The 22,232-nt window shown below is 42.2% G+C and overlaps 1 long non-coding RNA gene across 1 annotated transcript; it reads right to left on the minus strand.

Moving 5' to 3' along the window:
• Positions 1-11,977: 11,977 nt before the first annotated feature.
• Positions 11,978-21,208, minus strand: LOC310835382. The gene is made up of 3 exons (XR_014559620.1): positions 21,171-21,208; positions 19,880-19,961; positions 11,978-12,179 (listed from the first exon to the last, which is right to left on the minus strand). It is a non-coding gene; the product is annotated as an uncharacterized lncRNA (long non-coding RNA).
• Between the last annotated feature and the right edge of the window lie 1,024 nt (positions 21,209-22,232).

The raw sequence follows: 22,232 nt of genomic DNA on the forward strand, positions 1-22,232 counted from the left end.
ATATTCTTATTCTTATTAGTATTTGTATTCATATTCATATTCGTATTATTAATATTCCTGGTAAACTCGTAAATTCAGAATTAAACCCACACATGTTAGGTTGCACTAAAGTTGTGACTAAAGTTAATAACTTGGGACCCCTGGACGGTTAAGTCCAGTCAAAGGTGACTATGGGGTTGAACACTCATCTCACTCTTCAGGCCGAGGGAGCCAGCGTTTGTCCATAGACAGCTTTCCAGGTCATGTGGCCAGCATGACTAAATCACTTCTGGTGCAACAGAACACCGTGATGGAAACCAGAGTGCATGGAAACACCATTTACTTTCCTGCCGCAGCGGTACCTATTTATCTACTTGCACTGGTATGCTTTCGAACTGCTTGGTTGGCAGAAGCTGGGACAGAGCAACGGGAGCTCACCCCATTGCAGGGATTCATACTGCTGACCTTTCAGTTGGCAAGCCCAAGAGGCTCAGTGGTTTAGACCACAGCGCCACCTGCATCTTGTCTCTTTATTCCACAGTGCTCTCACAAAACGTGTATTGAAATCAACAGGTGAAGCTGTTGTGTTTAACTTGTATTTGTGTTTTATTATATTTATAGATGATAGATAGATGATAGATAGATGATAGATAGATGATTGATAGATAGATAGATGATAGATAGATGATAGATAGATGATAGATAGATACTGATAAGTAGGTAGATAAATAAATAGATAAGATATAGATAATGGTTGGTTTAAATTGTTGCTAGTTGCTCCAAGTGATGTGTAGGCACCAAAAGTGAAAGATATAAATGTTTACATAAGCTGAAGTTCCATTAATTTAATGAGACTTAATTGGAGCTTCTGTGAACTGGAGACATCGAGCACACTTTTAACAATCAGTTTAAAAAAGTAAAAAGGGAAGGGGCTTACTGATAGCTCAGATGAAGCAGTGGAACGAGCTGGCTGATCTCAGTAGTTGCTTGCCACGCCTGGACTTTGAGGAACATTAAGGAGGGAACTTAACATTTGTGGAAGCAGTCAAAGGAGTTCATTATGCAACCTGCACTCCTGGTATTTCTTCTTCTACAGTGAGTGGGCATGATAGTAAACTAGGTTGCCATAGCAAAGTAGATGTCAGGACTAGCAGTGCCTTTGAGGGGGGGGGGGGAGAGAACACCATCAACAACCCTGATTTACTATGGACCTTCTCCTGATGTGTTTGGAGAGACAAACATTTTCTGTAAAGTTGGCAAGACTAGTGGGTGCCAGATGATAATTGATACAGGCCCTGGAGGCAGAAGCTCAAGCCAGGACTTACTCTTTGTTAATCACTGGGGCTGTGTAAAGGCCAGATGCAGTGTGTAATTAAGCCAGACTATTGCAAAGGAGGAAGCGAGTCACGTGGTGGAAAGGTATTTTCTTCTTGGCAGGCCACACCAACACTGGAGGCAAGCTTGGGAAGCTGTCATGCTGTCACTTCAAGTGCATTCCTGTGTGTAGGCGGCTTGAAAAATAAGCTGGATACAGCAAAACAAACAAATGAACAATATCTGCAAGGGGCAGAGGAGGCCAGTGTATGGGATCAGTAGAATGGAGAGGTAAAGGTTTTTGGAGGGCTTTGCCCCTTGCCGATGGGTGGCTGAGTGTTTGACTGCTTGCCCAGTGGAGTGGACCAGGAAGAAAGGCTCAGGCTTGCACTCTCCCTGCTGTGCTATGTTTCTACATGCAAAGCGCTTACATTGTGTGGGAACTCTGGTACATGCAAGCTCCCTTCTCCAGTCTGATGCAATTCAGTGAAGGAAGAATTTGACTGGTTGGTTCTGTTGGCCATGTTTACTGGCCCAGAGAGATAAACAAAAATGTGGTGTTGTTTTTAAAGGCAACTCACCTCTTAGGCTGGATCTAGACACATCAAAGAAACGTTTCAGTTGTAAACTCATACAGGGCAACCTGGTAGGGAAAGACGGGACTCCACAGCGCCATCTGGTGTCACAGTGTTATCTCGCATATACAATACATATCAAATGCTTTTTCTTTACCAATCTAGATGAGTCTTTAGTCTCTCAGATCTGACTAAGAATCAGCTTAAGTTGTGGGAAAAGTATTTCAATAGATGGGGCAATTGCAATGGGGGAGTTGGAGAACGTACAGTTTTAAGAATGTGTGCACACATATTGTAAATGTAAAAGGGATACTCTGGACTGGAGCTTCATTAACCTATAAATGTTTGCTCCTCATTTGACCATGTCTTGCACTTTGATGCATCTTATCTGAACAGGCTTTTTTCTTTTTAAACAAGTTTTGTATTCAACTTGATGTTGTTTGATATAAAGCTTCTGTCTTCGTGTCTGTAACAGCAGACATGCATGTAAAAGTCACTGGATACTGTAGTCAATGACATGCATTCGATGACATTAGGCACAGATGTTCCTGTTGAATTTAGATTGAAAATGAAAGACTATGTGGAACATGAAGAGACCACTTTTTTAATGATTACTATTTAAAACATAGAAACAAACTCGCTATCCCAGTGGTTCTTCTCTGAGTAGTACTTAGTTGGATAGCACCCAATATAACTTCGTAGCAAAAGTACATGCTACAATGTTAATAATCTCAATTGGATGTCCATTCTGATAAAGAGACAGTGGGGTGAGGAAGGAAGATTCTGAAGAAGCTGATGCCCTCCTGTTGTTTCGAACTACAATTCCCATCAGCCCCAGCCAGCTTGGGTAATGATAGATAATGACAGGAACTGTAGTCCAAAACACAGAGGGCACCCCTCCTCTGAACTATTGAGAAAATCTATATTTATGTACTATTACCAAGGCTGCAGGCACATGAGAATAATTAAAACCTTGCTTACACAAGCAACAGATGATGTGGTACAATTGTTCCTGAACTGTAGGACTTCAGACAAGATTAGGGTGAATAAAAGGAGAGAAGTTAATTTTCACACATGCTTTTCTTCTCAGTATTGAAAGACAAGCATGCCAAGCACTGATCTTTCATGGGTGGCTTCAAAGGTGTTTTCTTATACCAGAATCATTCATTTGTGTTCACCTTCCTCATTGACAACTGAGATCACCCATGTAATCGGGTCAGGAATGGTTGGTTTCACTCTAAATCTGCTTTGTTTGCCTGCAGTGGTGTCAGCACACACTAGCTTCATTATCAACTTTGCTTTATGATCTTTGATGGGCTGGGGTCACTATACAAAGGGGGGTGGGAAGCCCTATCAAGAAGTGGGAAATGGTGCCATCTTTCCACTATCAAAGGGTGAAGAGAAAAGAAGAACCTTCTCAGGCATAGGATCTCTTCACACAGAAAAGCACAATGGATGAACATTTAGACAGTAAATTAGTTAACCAAGAATGGCTGACTTTGCCACATTACAGCTTCTTTTTAAAAAAATATCTCCTTAAATATTTGAAGTTCTGGGCATCTTCCCCCCTTTGTGCCCTCTTCCTCTTCTAGAAATGAAACCACCATCTCTCAGGGTTCCCATCAGTTGGACGAATTACTCCAGGAAACAAATCAAGGTTTCAAAGCTTATTACATATTTTGATACTACCCACAGATGCTCTTTTTACAACTTACAATAATTGAAAATAATAAAAGTGGGAGGAGTTCATATTAAATTCAGCTGAACTCATACTTATTGCCATCTGGTTCAATTTCCAGTTTGGCTCTCTTGGCCTTTATTCTACACATAGAGCTTTGAGTATTATATTCATTTGAAGTGAGCCTCATAGCCATTTGAGAGATTTTGTTCCTAGGGCTGGGCTAAATTTCCATGACGTTTGATTTTATTTTTTCGGCGAAAAAAGTTTCTGCAGGGCTGTGAGGGAGAGGAGTCATGGAAATGTTTTGCCAGCCACCTACGTTCTGTTTCTTTAGCGTATATTTCCATACCTCTTATCTGTCATTGTTCACCCAACCTTTTGCTGCTTGGGAAAGCAGAGAGAACTCAACATCTCCCTTGTTGAGGAAACTCAGCAGTGTTTTCTGGGTGTTGGGCCATGTGCATCTGAAAGTACAGCTAGAAGTGAATATTGTTCCTTGGCACTGTGTTACTTTCAGTGGCCTGCATCTTTGCATGCACATCATAATGTCAGAAGGAATCATGTGTTGCCTCTTCCACTCACCCTTTGCCAACATTTTTGCATTCTATCGAAAGGGAATACAAAGAATTGCAAAAAGAAAAGGCTGGGGTTATTTGCGGGAAGGGTGAAAGTGTTTAGGAAATGCAACTCTCTTTCTTACTGGATTTTAACTGTCATACTTTTAATTTCATGAAAGAGTTTTCAACCATCTAATGCAGTTTCCCAAACTTGGGTCTCCAGCTGTTTTTCGACTTCATTTCTCATCATCTTTTGGACTACAACTCCCACCATCCCTAGCTAGCAGGACCAGTGGTCAGGGATGATGAGAATTGTAGCTGGAGACCCAAGTCTGGGAAACCCAGCTCCAATGGGTCTCCATTGTTTATGGGCATGTTATATAATTAGTGTAATGTACAGGCAGAGTGCAGGGAATAACACACAAGTGTTTTGTGGTGGGGCTGGACTGTGGCAAGCATTGTGGCAGCATTGTGGGAGCCAAGAGACAGGCCAGTAGCCAGAACCAACCAAGGAGTGAAGCAGGAAGCAGGACCAAAAAAACCCACAGGAGTTAGACCAACCAAGAATCCAGAAAAATGTCAGAGCTCAGAAATATATTGTTGCTCAAGCAAGGTTCCATTGGCAAAGGAAGCCCTTAATATTATTTCCTACCTAGAAAAATCCACTGGTGAAGCTTAGGGGCCAGATTCAATCCAGAAGGGTCTTCATGAAGAGGACTGCCACTTGCATGTCAGTAATTCACCACACAGGGCAGCAACACAGAGAACACAGGTAATTGTGAAAGAACAACCACAGATTGGAAACCCCGAATTCTCTTCATTTGTGTATTACAATTACATCCTACTTTTTAACCAAAATAATCCCAAAACCTTTTGGAAATTGATAACAATCCTAATGCAAGATCCACAGTGCTCTAAAACCTGGGAAATCTCTAGCTGGAGTACTGCTGGTTTTGAATTTGAGTAAATCCTCCTGGCAGTCAGCAACAGTGGCTAGCATGAAGGGAATCCTTGATACAGAAGGAAGTGATGGGTCATTACGAATAATTTGCTGAGCTTTGATGAGTAATTGATTTTATAGAATGATTTACCAATCAAAGAGGATTACACTTTGAAGAGTGACTGAGAACAATGTGTGACTTGCGTTGGTGCGTCTAAGGGAATGTGCAACAGCACTTTGTTGAATCAGCCTTTTTTTAGTTTTGCTTCATTGTCGATGTGTGCTGTATAATAAAAAGAATAAGTTATCAACTGTAACCTGGTGCACGTATATATATATTTGTGTTTGCCGAAACAGGGACGCAGGTGGCGCTGTGGGTTAAAGCCTCAGCGCCTAGGACTTGCCGATCGAAAGGTCGGCGGTTCGAATCCCTGCGGCGGGGTGCGCTCCCGCTGCTCGGTCCCAGCGCCTGCCAACCTAGCAGTTCGAAAGCACCTCCGGGTGCAAGTAGATAAATAGGGACCGCTTACCAGCGGGAAGGTAAACGGCGTTTCCGTGTGCGGCTCTGGCTCTCCAGAGCAGCGATGTCACGCTGGCCACGTGACCCGGAAGTGTCTCCGGACAGCGCTGGCCCCTGGCCTCTTAAGTGAGATGGGCGCACAGCCCCAGAGTCTGTCAAGACTGGCCCGTACGGGCAGGGGTACCTTTACCTTTACCTTTTATATTCCCAAAACATATTACGATATATGGTATTTAAACAATATTTTTAACACATTGTGTTAAAAAAAATGGAAGCTTTGTTATGAAAATGATCTCTCTTTATCACTGTATTTATTGGACTTCTGGTTCAATAATGGGATACTTTCATTACATGCATTTTCCAAGACATAGGCGTTGGTCACATGATATGCATCATCAGCTATGTGTTCCTTAAGACTGTTAATTCTTCTGGTATGCAAAGGATCAGTATATGTTCCCCTGCTTGATAACTGTGCCCTTCATCACACCTGAGTCACTGATATATATTCTAGAAAAGGCTACAGAAACAGAGAATCAGCCTTTTTCATAAACGGTGTGTTATTTCTAAAGCAGGTTCTACCATGCAACACATTGCCTCACGAAACAGGGACAACCATTCCAGATTAATCCTTGCATATTTGGTCACATCAGAATAACAGGAAAGAGCCCTGCTTGCATTCCTGGGTAAGGTCAGATAGTGGTGAAAGAGGAATCTAGGGTTTTTATTATAGTTTTTTTGTTTTTTGTTTTTTATATACATTTTTATTAGTTTTTTTAACATATAATTTCCAACAATCATATAACATAACATCTTATCTTATACAATATTTTAGATTTCTGTCAACACCTCTGATGATTTTCCGTTCTTTATCGCTTGTTCTGCATTTCTTAATTTCTCTATTACTCTTAATTATCATTAACTAATAATTCTCTTCATAGTCTTTCTTGCAATATTTCAAATAGTCCTCAGTACAGAACTTATTGCAGTCCTACTAGCGTAATCTGTTCATTACAATTGCTTTTCAAATAGTTCATATATTTACTCCAGTCTTCTAAGAATCTCTGTTTATTCGATTTATGAATCGCTTCTGATAATAACATCTCAAAGCGATTTCCACTCAGTTTTGCCCCAGAATTTTCCCTGAAGCAAATATGGATGTTTCTGCTTTGAGGAATCACCAAAGGATTTTTAGTGACACAAAAACAGATTATGACTAAAACTACTGAAATTTTTCCACAGGGGAGAGGAGGAGTGATTGATGGTTTGCATCAACCTAAGTCATCATTTTCACCTATGGTGAATTTTTGGGGTGAATTCTTGGTTGGGAAACACAAAGATATTTCAAGGAAAGCTGAACAAATTTTCTAGAAAATGTATCAGGATTTGAGATTATCAGAGTTGGTGAACAAACTTCCATGAAAGACTGTTCCCCCAAAACCATGATTCTTCTCTACATGAGAGAATCAGGTGTGTTCTAGGCTGCCCTAGGTTTTCTTTATTTGTTCAGTTAAAATTAATAATAATAATAATAATAATAATAATAATAATAATAATAATAATTTATACCCCACCCATCTGGCTAGGTTTCCCCAGCCACTCTAGGTGGCTCCAAACAGAATATTAAAAACACGATAAAACCTCAAACATTAAAAATTTCCCTAAACAGGGCTGCCTTCAGATGTCTTCATATGATGGGAGGGCATTCCACAGGGCGGGCACCACTACCAGGAAGGCCCTCTGCCTGGTTCCCTGTAACCTCAGTGAGGGAACTGCCAGAAGGCCCTCGGAGCTGGACCTCAGTGTTAGGACTGAATGAGGGGGGTGGAGATGCACCTCCAGGTATAATGCAAAAAGAAGAGATTGATTAGCTTTCTCCTTGGAGAGCCACATGAGGTCTTAATGGGAAAGATGAGCAAGGATTGGAAACCTGTGGTCCTCCATCTGTTGTTTGACTCCAACTCCATCAGCCCCAGCTAGCATGACCAACCACTGGGGATTATGGGAGCTGGAGTCACAACAACAGAAGAAGGTCCACAGCTTCGCCACCCCTGCTTTACATTTCCTGCCTGACGGCACCAAAAGCAGCAGCGAGAATTTGTTTTCACATATCATTCTCAATGTTTCCAGTGCGATCTAAAATGCCCGGAGCATCTTGCTCAGTTGGGTTCCGTTCTTAATTGCTAGTGAAGCTGCAGCCTCAAATTATTTCATCTTGGTGAATTGAAGTGGACGTCTGGTGATTTACTTTGAGGCACACCAGGCCTGACCATAGCAAGACTTGGCACTATCCATGTGAGTTTCACGGTTTGATCAGGCAAAGAAAGTGAAGGAAGCAAACTTGTTGCATCTGTTTCTCTTCTGCCACCCACTCTCCAGTATACAGACACGCGGGACTTGCTCATTGCGTCTCTTCTGTATAGTGTAAGCCATTTGGTCACTGATGCATCTCTCTCAAAATTTCTCAATTTTAAAGAATGCTATCATAATCCAGATTTTCAAATGTCCCGATACACAAATGGAAATAGGTTTTCTTTTAAATGGTGCCAAACATGTGTGCTGAGACAACAGATTGTGGGAACCAAAATCACAGACGATTTTCAGGGATATTAATGCACCCAGTCTCTCTTTATTCCCCTATTGAGCTCAATGGGAAAAGACCACCTACAGGCTGAATCCCTCCATCTGCAAGGCCTGGAACTTTTATAAATTGCTTGGCTTGCATGACTTGCAAAGGGGTTTTTAGCACCCAGATGTTTAAAATCATACAATCAAAGGGAACCATTTTACTATATAAAAGCAATATTGAAAGCACAACACCCCAGCACTAGAATAAGTCAAAGTTTATGGCCTGACTGAACCTCTGTTGTTGCCATACTCATCACACTGTCCCATGGGAACAGATAAACATTTGTCAAGGTGAATAGGCCTTTAATGGAGACACTTCCTTTGAAGCCTTTGCCCTGCAGGTGTCTTTGAACTCAAAGGTTTACACTCAGTGTGTGAAGCATCTAAATCTCTGAAATCAGCCCTGTAGCATTGCTAATTTTGCTTATGGAATTTCTGTGGTTTACTTATTTAAAGTGATTGAACAGTCCAAGGCACTTTTGACATCTTCCCCCAGAGAAAGGTGTCAGCCTGAGGGTCACATTGCCTTCCAAGGTGATCTTGCAGGGTCCACATGCTAGAGGTGAGCGGAGCCAAAAGCAAAAAATCAATTGGAGCAATGAATGCAATTTTTACCTTTGTACAGCTGGCTAGTTTCTCTGCCTATCCTCATTCAGGCAAGCAAGAACTGTTATCAGTTTGAAGGTGACCCGGAAACTACAACTAATCCAGAATGCGGCAGCTAGACTGGTAACTGGGAGCGGCCGCCGAGACCATATAACACCGGTCTTGAAAGACCTACACTGGCTCCCAGTACATTTCTGAGCACAGTTCAAAGTATTGGTGCTGACCTTTAAAGCGCTAAACAGCCTTGGTCCAGTATACCTGAAGGAGCGTCTTCACCCCCATTGTTCTGCCCGGAAACTGAGGTCCAGTGCCGAGGACCTTCTGGCGGTTCCCTTGCTGTGAGAAGCCAAGTTACAGGGAACCAGGCAGAGGGTCTTCTCGGTAATGGCACCTGCCCTGTGCAACGCCCTCCCACCAGATGTCAAGGAGAAAAACAACTACCAGATTTTTAGAAGACATCTGAAGGCAGCCCTGTTTAGGGAATCTTTTAATGTTTAATAGGTTATTGCATTTTAATATTCCGTTGGAAGCCGCCCAGAGTGGCTGGAGAAACCCAGCCAGATGGATGGGGTATAAATATGATGATGATGATGATGATGATGATGATTTTTTGCATTCCAGCCAGGCAAAAGCCACTCAAGTAAGGTGAGAAGGAAAGCAGGTGAGGGGTGTGGCCTAGGGAGAGGGTGTCTGTGGCTGGGCAGGCCTGAAGAAGCGTACCAAAACAGGCAGAGAAGCCTGGAGGGCTACATTTGGCCCCTGAGTCTGAGTTTCCCAACCTGTCTCTTAGATGGATGTAGTACAAGAAAGAGGTTTGTCTAGCTCAATGGCTCATGCAACATTGGACAATCAAAGGCAGACATGGTTTTTCCTGTTGAAGGCAGCCTTTATGTCTACCCCCAGCAGCACTTCCTGTGAGCAGCACCATGCTCACCCCACACACCTGGTCTATGAGTTCATAATAATTCATTTTACCCTAAGTCACAACCCACAGGTTTTCTGTATGTTTGCGGGAAAGAGGGACAATGGTATTACACAATGGGTGAGCACCTTAAGGGGCTGAAATGGTAAAGGGAGAATTGTCTCAACCAAACCTCTTGTGGATCACATACTCACCAACATGTGCTAAATAAAAATAGGGCCATCCTATTTCAGACTCCCTACATTTCTTCAATGAAAAGAGGGACATCCCTCTAACATTTCTCTGATGAAGATAGGGATGTCCTATTCCCTATCCTCCAACATTTCTCTGATTAAAATAGGGATCGCCTACCATACCGTCCAACATTGCTCTGATGAAAATAGGAATGTCTTAAAGTACAGCAGGACATTCCAGGATCAAATCAGAAACCAGGACGGCTTCTGTAAATCTGGGACTATCCCTGGGAAATAGGGACATGTGGATTGTCTGGGATCACTGTCATAAGAGGGCCTAGTGCAAGTAATCCTGACAGACTTATATTATTTATTTATTTAACCAATTTATATACAATTTAACTGCATTAGCTTCTAAGTGGTTTTTAAAAGATACAAAGCAGTTTGCAATAGACTCTAAGTGATTTATAGATCCATGAGGCTTAACACTGGGGAGGCTGGTGGTGCAGGCAAGGCCTCCATGACACACTGTTCAGTTGTGTGTGCAATCAGGTGTGAAAGTCTGTGATAGCCCTGATCTGATGTTTGGAGGAAGACCTCCCACACAAAGTGAGCATCAAGGGATGTCATCTTATACCTCTCATTCTGGTAGATGCCCTAATGTAGAAGACCTTGGCGTGAACTCATTAAGAAGACTGCAGATCAGACATCAACATTAAGAAAGTTGGGGCCTATGAATCAATCCATTTACTGTGCCTTACATCTTCTGAGGAAGTGTGGGGGTGGGAATGGTCTCAAAGCAAAGTAATGGAAATGGGTCTCCAACTTTTATGAAGGATCCAAGTTCCTTAGAGGTATATGCTTGTCAGCATATGCTTGTCAGAAATGTCCCATTTATGTGCTGGTGTGGTGATCTAACACTTTTTTATAATCAAAAGGTGTATTTCAATATTTCAGTATTTCAATATTTAGAATGGTAAATATTGAAATGGTACAGCTCCCATCACTCTGGACCATTAGCCATGCTGATTGGAACTGATGGGGGTCCAGCCAGCAACATCTGGAGTACCACAGGTTAGCCACTCTGGTCTAGAAACTTGGAGGCAGCTTGAATCTCTATCTAAATGGCAGTATTTCAGTGATGGATATCCTCTGGTTATGTCCTGGAACTCTGGTTATGTGGTTTATGAATAACAGAATGATAAGGACTTATCAAACTGGTTGGCTGAGGTTGAGGTTGTATTGGAGGAAGGACAAAGGTGAGCTAAGATCTTAATCCTGTTGACTTTTCCAGCAAACTTACAGGAAATGATTCAGGTGAACTTTCTCCAGAACTGAAGTCAGAACATCAGGATTGGCCATATGCAGTTACTATAGATCAGATCTGCAAGTTACCAAGAATGGTGCAGAATAGAGAAGTATGGGATTGGGCTATTATATTTTGAGTGCTATTTCTCTGCAGATATTTCTATTTTCTAGGATGCTGGCATTGTATATGCAGGAAACACTGACAAAAAAGAATGGATAAAAGGAAGTTGCACAATGCACATAAAAATACATAGAATTCAATTTATTGTTCAGAATTGTGTATCATGCTCCCCTTTTTAAAAATGCAAACTGGTGTCATTATTGTGCATCATATACATTGCTGCCATAACTGCATCCAACTTGGACATCCCTTCATTGCTGCTCTCTCATAGAATCGTAGAACTGTAGAGTTGGAAGGGTCCCTGAGGGTCATCTGGTCCAACCACCTGTGATGCAGCAATCTCAACTAAATCATGCATGACAGATGGCCATCCAAACTCTGCTCTCTATGTGCATCCAGACATGCTGCCTATTTGCAGCATTTATCAGTCAAAGCAAATGTTCACATTGTAGAAAGGCAATCTCAGATACAAACATCATTAGTTTTTTTTAAATAACGGTGCACAGAAAAGTTTAATACTTAAAGGACATTATTTGATCCATCTGGTAGATGGGTTTCTCAATTTGACAAGCCTTCCATTAGAGGTTCAGAGGACATTTGAGGCCATCCTCCCAATTCTTTAAGGTATGAGCTCCAGCCCAGTGATTTTTGGCATCTGAACCCAAATTTAGACTAAAGGCTGTAATCTTCTGCTCAGGATCTTTGAGTCAGTAGCTGGAGCTGAGAGTTTCAGCTGGAGCAGAAAGAGAATGCCGCTGTTGACCAATATTTCTATCAAGACCTGTTTAATCCAAGGATTTCATGCTGGCTCTTCAATCACATAGGCAGACGCTGCAATGTCCGGATTCCTGTCTGTCTCTGAAGACAGAAGGGAGGAGGACTCTGAGGTAGGGTTGCCACCTTTGGTCAGGCAAAATAAAGGACAGGTCAGGAGGGAATTGGGTGAGTAAATTACTGTACAGGGTGCAGAAATGACTTCAAACCAATCCATTACAATGGCACACAAGGGCTACAGTGGTTCATTCAATGAAAATAAACAACCAACACACTGTGCTGCTGCAAACTCCCTCTCACTCTCTGTCCCCCCCCCACTGCATCACTGCCCAAGCAAAAATTATCTCTGCCCCTCGCCCCCCGCTCTCCATTGGATGAAAAGAAGCCAGAACATATCTGACCTACCCACCTCTTCCCCTGCAAAAACTCTCTCCCACAGTGGACCAGGCCTCTGCAAACCCTCTCATTCACTCACCCCCACCTACTGAAAACATAAGATGCCACTGTAGCAGGCCCATGCAAACCCCCTATATCACTCTCTGCAACCCACCCTCTACATAGCTGTCAACTTTCAGATTTGAAAATAAGGGATCAGCAGCCTCACCTGTCCCGTGGACAGTCTATGGGATATCTAACAATCCGGGATAGCAGCGGGAAGCAGTGGGAAACGGCACTGGAATAAGGGAATTTCCCACAAAAAAAGGGAAGGTTGACAGCTATGACCCTCTGCCCGTGCAAAAGTGCGTTCTCTCTCTCTCTCTCTAATTCCTCCTCTCGACCCCACCTCACCCTCTGCCTGCATCCCACAATAACTCTTGCTGTCACCCTCTGCTCTCCTCCACATGGCTCCACCTTCTACCCGCACGGTTTTGAGGAGGTGAATGAGCTTAAATACATGAAAAAAGGCATCCTATTTGAAGTCCAAACAGGACAGGGGACACTTTTCTCCAAAAAGAAAAAAGATAATCACGTTATTTTAGGGATGAGTGGCAACCCTACTCTGAGGACTTGTGCACCCCATGGTAGGCAAAATGGCTAGCCTCAGTCCTTGGCTGAAGCCCTGGAATCCTTGCTGTGAATGTGGGATGCTGCATCACTCCAGCCTGCCCACCCAGGTTTAGATCTCCCAGTTTCTCTCTTTCAGGTTCCCTCTTTTACGTACTTTAGGCAGGTTCATAGTCCTGCACGAAATGTAGTCCGCTTCAATTTCTTCTCCTGCTCTGTCTCCACCTCTTGATCCCTCCCCTCCTGCCTCTTCCTGAAGCATTCAAGCACCCAGCTTTTGAAAATCCTGACCCGGCACGACTTTCTGCATGGCGCAGGTGCGTTTTACAACAGGTGTGGGCTGGATGGTTGCGGGCAGCTTCGAAAACCAGCCTTTTCCCTTCTGTACTTCAGAGATAATTAAAATGCAGTCAACAAGTTGATGACTAGGGGGAAAGAGTGAATTGACACACAAGCACCTTTTGGGTTTCATCCCTTTGATGAAACTCGGTTGCATAACGTGGCCAATTATGAACGCAATTTACAACCCAGTTTCATGAGCACTACCATATTTAATAGCTCCTCATTTCCCTTGACAAGCTAATTCTCCTTGAATGTACACATTACCTTTTATTTTTTCCCCTTACTGTCTTCAATTAGACACCTGCCCTGTGTATTCAACTAATCGTGCACCTGTCTGAGCTATTAATCACCTGTATATCTGTCAGAAGTGTCATCTCAGTAAAAACACCTGTAGAAGCAAAAGTCACATATCCTATCATAACTGAGTGCTCAGATTTCACAGTCACTCGCTAGACTAGGTCCTCCAGCCCTGAAGATCAACCATGAATAAAATCAGTGCGAATTTGAAAGCTCAGAAGTTGGTTCATTTCAGTGGAGCTTAATTGCCTTCACAGAGCTCCTTCACACATGATTTTTAAGCAAGTCATTTGGCTTGTGCTCATATTCGCCATCCAGCATCCTTTTGGTTTAATGGGACATAGAAAACCTTTCAGTCTGAATATAACTTTTTGAGGGCATATGCTTCTGGTGGTATACACCCCCCCCCCCAAATTCCAACAACCTTTTTGACCTCCATCAATGGGGTAAAAGAATTGTAGGCACGAGAGAGGTATACGTATCTTTCAATATGAATATACATCCATAACTGACATTATGCAGCATAATGATAGCAAATATGTTCATGGGCACATGTTCCACCTAAAATATAATTTTTCAGGACTCTTGAGAGCACCAACTGGCTCTTAAGCTTGCTGGATAACGTGTTTTGGTTGGGGTTTTTTTTAAGGGGCAGCAGTGTCATTATTTTAAAGAATATTTGAGCCAGGTCCAGTTATAGAGTTTTATATAATTACAAAGTGATTATGTAATTGAGAAATGATGTGGTGGTGACCCGAGGGCAGCACCTGGCTCGTGAAATGATTTTGTCCAGCCGCCGAGAGTCTTTATAATGAGCACAGTGTTCCTGTGAGAGACCAAGTGGCTTATTAGACCCTGTTCCCTGATTTTCTGGCTCATGACACACAGACTGCCAAGGTGGCTATCTTGCTTTGGGGTTGCTCCTGGTGGCAAAATTTCATTTTGGGCAACATATAATTCTTTTTGTATTTTTATTGTTAGGCCTTAATATGAATTTAATTTTGGCCAATGCATACTTCATTTGTATTTTTACTGTTGGATCTTAGTCTGAATTATTAGTGGAGTGTTTTATTCCAAATTAACTAATATGAGATATTTCCATTGGCCTTCTGGATTGTTGTTTCTACAACTATTTTAAGTTTTGCCTGTGTTTCTTATAACAACGTCATAATGAATAATCTTGAAATGCTGCATTTTTATTATATTTACAGCGGTACCTCAGGTTAAGTACTTAATTTGTTCCGGAGGTCCATACTTAACTTGAAACTGTTCTTAACCTGAAGCACCACTTTAGCTAATAGTGCCTCCCACTGCTGCCGTGCTGCCGGAGCACAATTTCTGTTCTCATCCTGAAGCAAAGTTCTTAACCTGAAGCACTATTTCTGGGTTAGCATAGTCTGTAACCTGAAGCGTATGTAACCTGAAGCATATGTAACCCGAGGTACCACTGTAGTTCTTTTCTCAGGTTCTTGTGATTGTGAGCCACATTGAGCCTGGTTTGCTGTGGGGCAAACCATAAACTGATGGCGGTACTCAGTACAGAGCTGACTGTGAAAGACCCTGTCATCTTCTCTCTTCATCCATAGAGAGGAGGAAGTAGGAAATCACTTTAGAGTTTGAGCAGAACTGTTCTCTGTATGAATTTGTGAAGCCCAGACATGGGAGGCCTTAAGGCGAGCAATCAAAATTGCCATACCATTTGGTAAAATTAAACTCCCCAAAGGTAGGATGTAACCTTTCTTCATTTTTTAGCTCCTAAGCAAGCAAACAAACAAATAAACATGCACTTTTACCTGCACCTCCACCCATTTTAAAACAATTCTAAAACCACAGTCTCAACTCAGACAGAAGAGAAGTCACCTAGCCCAGCCCTGAGGACATGGCCACCTTAGCTGAGTCAGGGATTCAACTCAATTTAACCAGGAAGCAACAAGGACACTCATGATTGTTTTTTCTTCTTCTTTAATAAAGAAAACATCTAGCAGAACAAACAAATTAACTATAGCGGCATATGAGTAGATGAGATCACCTAATGCACCCTTTGTTGAGGTGCTATAGCCTAGAAGCCATTATAAGCAAATAAACTCTAGGCATATATATATATATATATATATATATATATATATATATATATATAATCTGCTGCGTTTGCATTCCACAGAGTTTATTAGTTGCACTGGGTTACTTTGGAACAAGTTGTGGAATGATGCACAATTAACAGGCATGCCGCCTTGCCTCAGGATGGTCTATAATCCCAACTAGAGACATTCCAGTTTTTTCTCATGAGAGAATAGAGGCCACTTGGGGCATTGTGATCTCATGTGATTTTGCACTGCAGCCTCCCCCCAAAAAACACTTTGGGGGGGCCACGGATGGTGGGGGGTGAGAGGTGAGGTCACACGGGGTGGCTGTGGTGATAGTGGGCCTGTGCGAGGGGGCAGAGGCATGGTGTGCCTAGGTTAGAAGAGGGTGGAGGGTATGCAGAGCGACCAGCTGCAGACTTCTTGGGTAACCCTGGTAAAGGGTTGTGTTGCTTGACTTGAAAATAGTCACATGATGTGGCCTTGTATAGGCCTTGGGCCAAGTCACGTTCTTCAAATCCTGTATGACTGGGAGATCTCTTGCCTTGTGAATTCCCCATTTGCATCTCATGATGGCCCAAAACTTCCAGACATAGTGAAATTGCCTCCAAGGCCTGTAACACCCAGACATCTTGTCAGCTACTGCTTGGCCGACCTGCTTTCAACAATAGGAAGTGGGTGGATGAGGGACGGTGACAGCAATTCCGACACTGCATTCCTCTCCCTTCCCCTTTTGTTTTGTTTCTGAACCATGTGGATTTGTGGCTTTGGTGTGCATAATGAGGATAGCCTAGGTCAGTGAGTAAGAATATTGTAATCAGACACATGGGCAGGGGACCATTCCAAAATGGCTCCCCCCTGTGTACAGCACAGAGTAGCTTCAGTGAGGCATTTATCTTCATGCAGGGGCATGTAATGGTGCCCTCATTGCCACTGCTGAACTCCATTTACCTCTCAGATTGATCAAGAGCTGGCTCCTGACTGGTACCAGGTAGTTTCATCTAAGTTGGTAATATTCAAATTATATTTGAAACACTGATGAGCTCAGAAAGCAGATTGAGAAACATTGCATCATGATTAATGGATCATGATTAATCTAATAACTTGGAACCATTTCTGTTTTTAAAACCATTGCAACTGCACTTTTTTTTGCTGTTGTTTCTTGTACAAATTGTGGTTTTTGGTGATGGTAGCTGGATGGAGAATTAAAATACAGGTCTTAAAATATTTCTGCTTATACAGATAAAGGAGCAGCTTTCATGTCCCTTCATCGATACCTATACAGTTGATTGAGTCATTTAGCATTGATGCATCTATTTAAATTGGAAAATCAGAATTTAATCAAGGAGATAACTTGGTTGCAATCTGAAACCGAGAGTTCCTGTAATCAGGGAAAGATAAGCTGGATTGGTTTCTCCGAAGATGCGTGGTTTTTACCAAGGAAGGATGCCAATTTTAATTTCAAAATGTGGCATTGTAATTGCAAAGCACAGAGTCCTATGTTGTGTGAAATGCTTTTCCTTCAAGGTAGGCAAATTTTAGTGTCTTAAAGGCAACGTCTGGCTTACAGTGCTGCATAGCTAGGGAATTAGAACAACCTCTAGATTCTAGAAGATATGAGACAGATTTTTCTATTTTATGTTTAGAATACTTTTCTATTTTATGTTTAGAACCCTTTCCTAGGTACCCAGGCTATTTGTTCCTTGAAGCAGAAAAACAAAACAGAGTGTTAAAACTCTTCCAAGTTTTCATGAAAAATGCTGTATAAGTTCAAGCATTCTATTGGAAAGGGCCAGAGAAATATTGTGCCTGTACTCTATGAATGGTTCCAAAGACATTCATACAGTGGTACCTCAGGTTAAAAACTTAATTCATTCTGGAGGTCCATTCTTAACCTGAAACTGTTCTTAACCTGAAGCACCACTTTAGCTAATGGGGCCTCCTCCTCCTGCTGCTGCGCCGCCACTGCACGATTTCTGTTCTCATCCTGAAGCAAAGTTCTTAATACGAGGTACTATTTCTGGGTTAGCAGAGTCTGTAACCTGAAGCATCTGTAACCCAAGGTATCACTGTACATTATTTTAGCATACTGTATTTTGAATCTTATCGGGTCATCAATAGAGTCATGCCATTCTTCATTCACAGCACTTTCCACAATTTCATTGTTGCTATTGACTAGGGATGCACTAATGTTCTTCAATTTGTTCCGACATTCACCTGGTATTTTCTGTTCTGCTGCAATTGATTTATTTTGCACAACTCTTTTGTTTTGTTGTCCACTTGATGTGGAAATATGTTCCATTTTTACATAAACCATAGAACACACTAGACAAACATAACTCAGCCATCAACAGATATTTACAAACCAATTGCCTTCCTCTGTGTGTTGTTTTTCAATATTAAGTTCCAGAAGGGTAGCCCTAGTAGTTGTTGTCTTTTTGCATCAAAACTAAACCCATCTTCTCAAAAGTAAGTCCCATTGAACTCAATGGAGTTTACTCCCAGGAAAGCAGGGTTTGGACTGCAGCCTATTTTGCTAGCTTGAGTTCACTGTTCAGTATAATCTTGTCATCCAGTCTCATTTCTCTCACTCAGGTGTCAGGGAGGGAAAGTTCAGCACCCTCTGGATATTTTTACTCTTTGTATCATGGACTGTATGAATTAGTCCTTCAGATATGCAGGAAGTGAAGCAAGAACATGTTTAAAACAAAGATTAGGGGGATGGATGGTTAAAACGAGCAGTTACATCTAGATGGTTCTCCCCATGTTGACAAAGAAGCTTGGATAAGAAGTGAGGAGCACAGATAAACTCTACAGGTAACAAAATATATCACTTTTTCCATGTGAATTGTAGTGAGTGATGGCTGGTTTTTAAAATTCACACAAAGAAAAAAAATATTTGCCTATAGATTGCCTCTAGCAAAAGAATACCTTACATAAACTCAGCGAAAAACACTTCAGGGGAAAAAGTAATGAGACACCTGTTGGGATAGCAGCAATTATGCATCAGCAAATATGTAAATAACTTAAATTGCAAAGGAATTTACATATCTATTTGTGCATAATGTGGCATGTTAATTAAAAACCTTCTGCTGCAGAGAACAAAGGCAAAAAGCATTCAAAGCAAGAATTTGTGCCGTGATGGAGGTTGAACAGGCATCTGGAAATAACTCTACCCAATAGACCATTTTCAACATAACCATCCAACATACGGTACTCCCTTTGACAACAGTCAGACCACACAGAATAAAATAAACCTGGTTGAAATGGCCAAGGATGAAGTTGGCTGCATTGGCTGGAATGGCTGCTTTGAAATGGCAGTATTTCAAAATAGAAAACACATCTTCACTGGTATGGTGCAAAGGTTAGGGTTTTGGACTACAATGCAGAAGACTTGAGTTCAAATTCCTGTTTAGCCACGAAGCTCACAGGGTGTCCTTAGACTAAAAAGGTAAAGGTATCCTTGCCCGTCAGGGCCAGTCATGTCCGACTCTAGGGTTGTGCGCTCATCTCGCTCAAGAGGCCGGGAGCCGGCACTGTCCAAAGACACTTCCAGGTCACGTGGCCAGCGTGACTAAGCTGCATCTGGCGAGCCAGCGCAGCACACGGAAACGCTGTTTACCTTCCTGCTAGAAAGTGGTCCCTATTTATCTACTTGCACTTAGGGGTGCTTTCGAACTGCTAGATAGGCAGGAGCTGGGACCAAACGACCGGAACTCACCCCACTGCGGGGATTCGAACCGCCGACCTTTCAATCGGCAGGTCCTAGGCTCTGCGGTTTAACCCACAGCGCCACCCGCATCCCTGTCCTTAGACTAGTTGTGATCTTTTATCCAGCCACAAAGGATTGTTGCGAGGATAAAATTGCAGGGGACTACCACATGCCCTGTCCTGGGCTAAAAGTCTCTTAGAATTATTTTTGTTGGCACACACAGAAGCCTCCTTCTTGGCCTTTGGACCCACTATTGTTCTCACCCACTCAATCTACCGCAGCCTGTCTTTGCATGCAAGGGAAGTCCCTAGCTCACCAAGGGTTTAAGACCCGTTGGCAAACCTCACCTGGTTTAGCAGTCCACTTGAAGCCATTCTGGATTGTGGCCACTGTTGCATGATGGCAGTTTCTAGGAGTCACAGGTGAGTCCTGAGTGAAGAGTGGGGACCAGGGGTGGACAAACTACCCCAGAAGGAGCACAGCCTGTCCCCCACCAGAGGTACACTCCCTCCCCTAACACCCCATTCATCCCCTTTTAATATAAAGCAATTAAATAAATCACATTGGACTACATGACCCTCAGGGTAGCATCCAGCTCTACAATTCTATGAAATAATTTTAATTGGACACTTGGAATGAAATTGAGTAATCAGTCATATGTAGGGATTCTTAAGGAATTTGATTGCTCTGAATTGTGATGAAAACTGACCAGATCCACACACTTCCCAGACTAATGTATGGGGTGGAACATAATTAACCTTTGGGTTTCACACTTCTCTGAATTTTGCAATACACATTATGGCTCAAAACAGAAAGATGTGTTTAAAGTGTATATTTTAGGATAAAATGTGTTCAGAATGGATACATTAAGATAAAATATTTACTTCATTGCATATCTTGTGATAAGGTACACAATTAAATGCGTATTTTAATGCAGATTTTTCCCATTCACAGATTAATAGGGAAATGAGGTGGAACAGATTAATAAAAGAAGGCTTGCAGAATTGACATGGTCTCCAAAGAAACTATTCCATCAATCCCAAAATGTGCCTTAAAAATCCCATCTGGAACTCATAGGCTGAGCAGTGTTTAAGCCAATGCAGTAATAAATTCTCCTGCACGAGTCCTGCTGAAATTAGTTGGAGTGGTACAAGGTGCTTGTTCAGTCCATTGAGACTGTAATGTTCCTAAATTATAGTTATCTATATTGTCTTGAGCCTTTGAGATGGGGTGGATTAGGGATTCAAATACATTTGTGCGCATGTGGATCACTGGGATTGAATGGCGATAAATCTCAGCTTTTCCATTTAGGCATGCTGATGATGGCATTGAGAGCACGTGGTGGAATCTATGACTAAAATAAAAAACCTGTATGATTCTGTGACTCCAGGGGAAATCCGAATTCAGAGAAGCCCAAACGCTGCCATTTTAAATGCATTAGAATACCCAGCAGAAACTTTTGATAATGCACAGCCCCCTCTTTCAGTTTGTAAAGAAACACTTGCGTCACCCTGTTTCTTAGCAGGAGTGAAAACGGGGAGTTTAGGAGAATGAAACTGCAATGAAGAAATACTACAGTAGCTACTGTGTCATGGGGAGTGGAATGTCCCCTTTGCAATGCTCCTGTTGAATACTCACCTGTGCTGCTTCCTTCCCCTCCCTTCCCACATAGAGAGAGTGCGCAAGGCTTGCGTGCAAGGCACGGAGCAGTAAACAGATGTTGGCGACGTCACTCGCAAGGATTTCCCTTTCTCGCCTATTAGTCTCCATGGCAACTGCCAACCACAACCTGCAAACAGTTACCTAAACTCTATGATGCATGCCAGCAGAACTCCCACAGAGGGAATCCTTGTTTATATTTCTGTTGCTAGGCGATCCCGTCCGGCTGTAATCTGGATGGGTGTGTGTGTCCGTGCATGTGTTTTAAGCGCAGAAAGAGCAAAGGTATGTTCTGAATCACTTAACTGTTTTTTTTCCCCAATTTAAATTTGATATTGACTGAAGAAAATAATGCCCCGAACAACTTATAATTACAAAGCTAATATAAAAAAGTGGGGGGAAATGCACTGGATTTTCTTATGCCAACATTCATACAGTGATTCATTTCGATCAATGAGGAAATAGTATCTTCATAGCTCTTCTCTTTGATCTGCTTCCAGATAAGGAATAAACAGATTGATGTGCATTCAAACATTTCAGCAGCTTCCCAGGACCCAATCCAGCTGTAAGCATGGGTGCAAGTTTTCGCATGTACGGACAACCAGTGGCCTCAGATGTGGCTGCTGATTCCGGTTTACTCACATCCAAAAAAGGAGAGAAGTCAGTTCCGTTGAGCTTGAATTGCTGTGCAATGCAGATGAGTTGAAGGCTTCCTATATGTGTGATTGTCTTTTGCTGGATTGCAGCATGTTTCTCTCCCAGATATACTTACTGAACGAAGGGGTGACAGGATTTTGTGTATTTTGAGATATTACAATTTTTGCAGCTTACCAAAGGGTGCTTTGTTTGTTTCTTAATGTAAAATATTTTGGGCTACAATTCCCATCAACCTCAGCCAGGGAATGCTGCCTTAAACATTATCCCTCTATATATGCAGTGTTTTTTTCCCCTGGGGGGATGCAGGGGGACACGTACCCCTAAACATTTTGCAAATCTTTGTACTTTTGTCCATTTACCGTATTTATTTTTCCCAATTTAAAC

The sequence above is a fragment of the Podarcis gaigeae genome (genome assembly GCF_964106915.1).
Source record: "Podarcis gaigeae genome assembly, chromosome: 17".
Classification (NCBI taxonomy): domain Eukaryota; kingdom Metazoa; phylum Chordata; class Lepidosauria; order Squamata; family Lacertidae; genus Podarcis; species Podarcis gaigeae.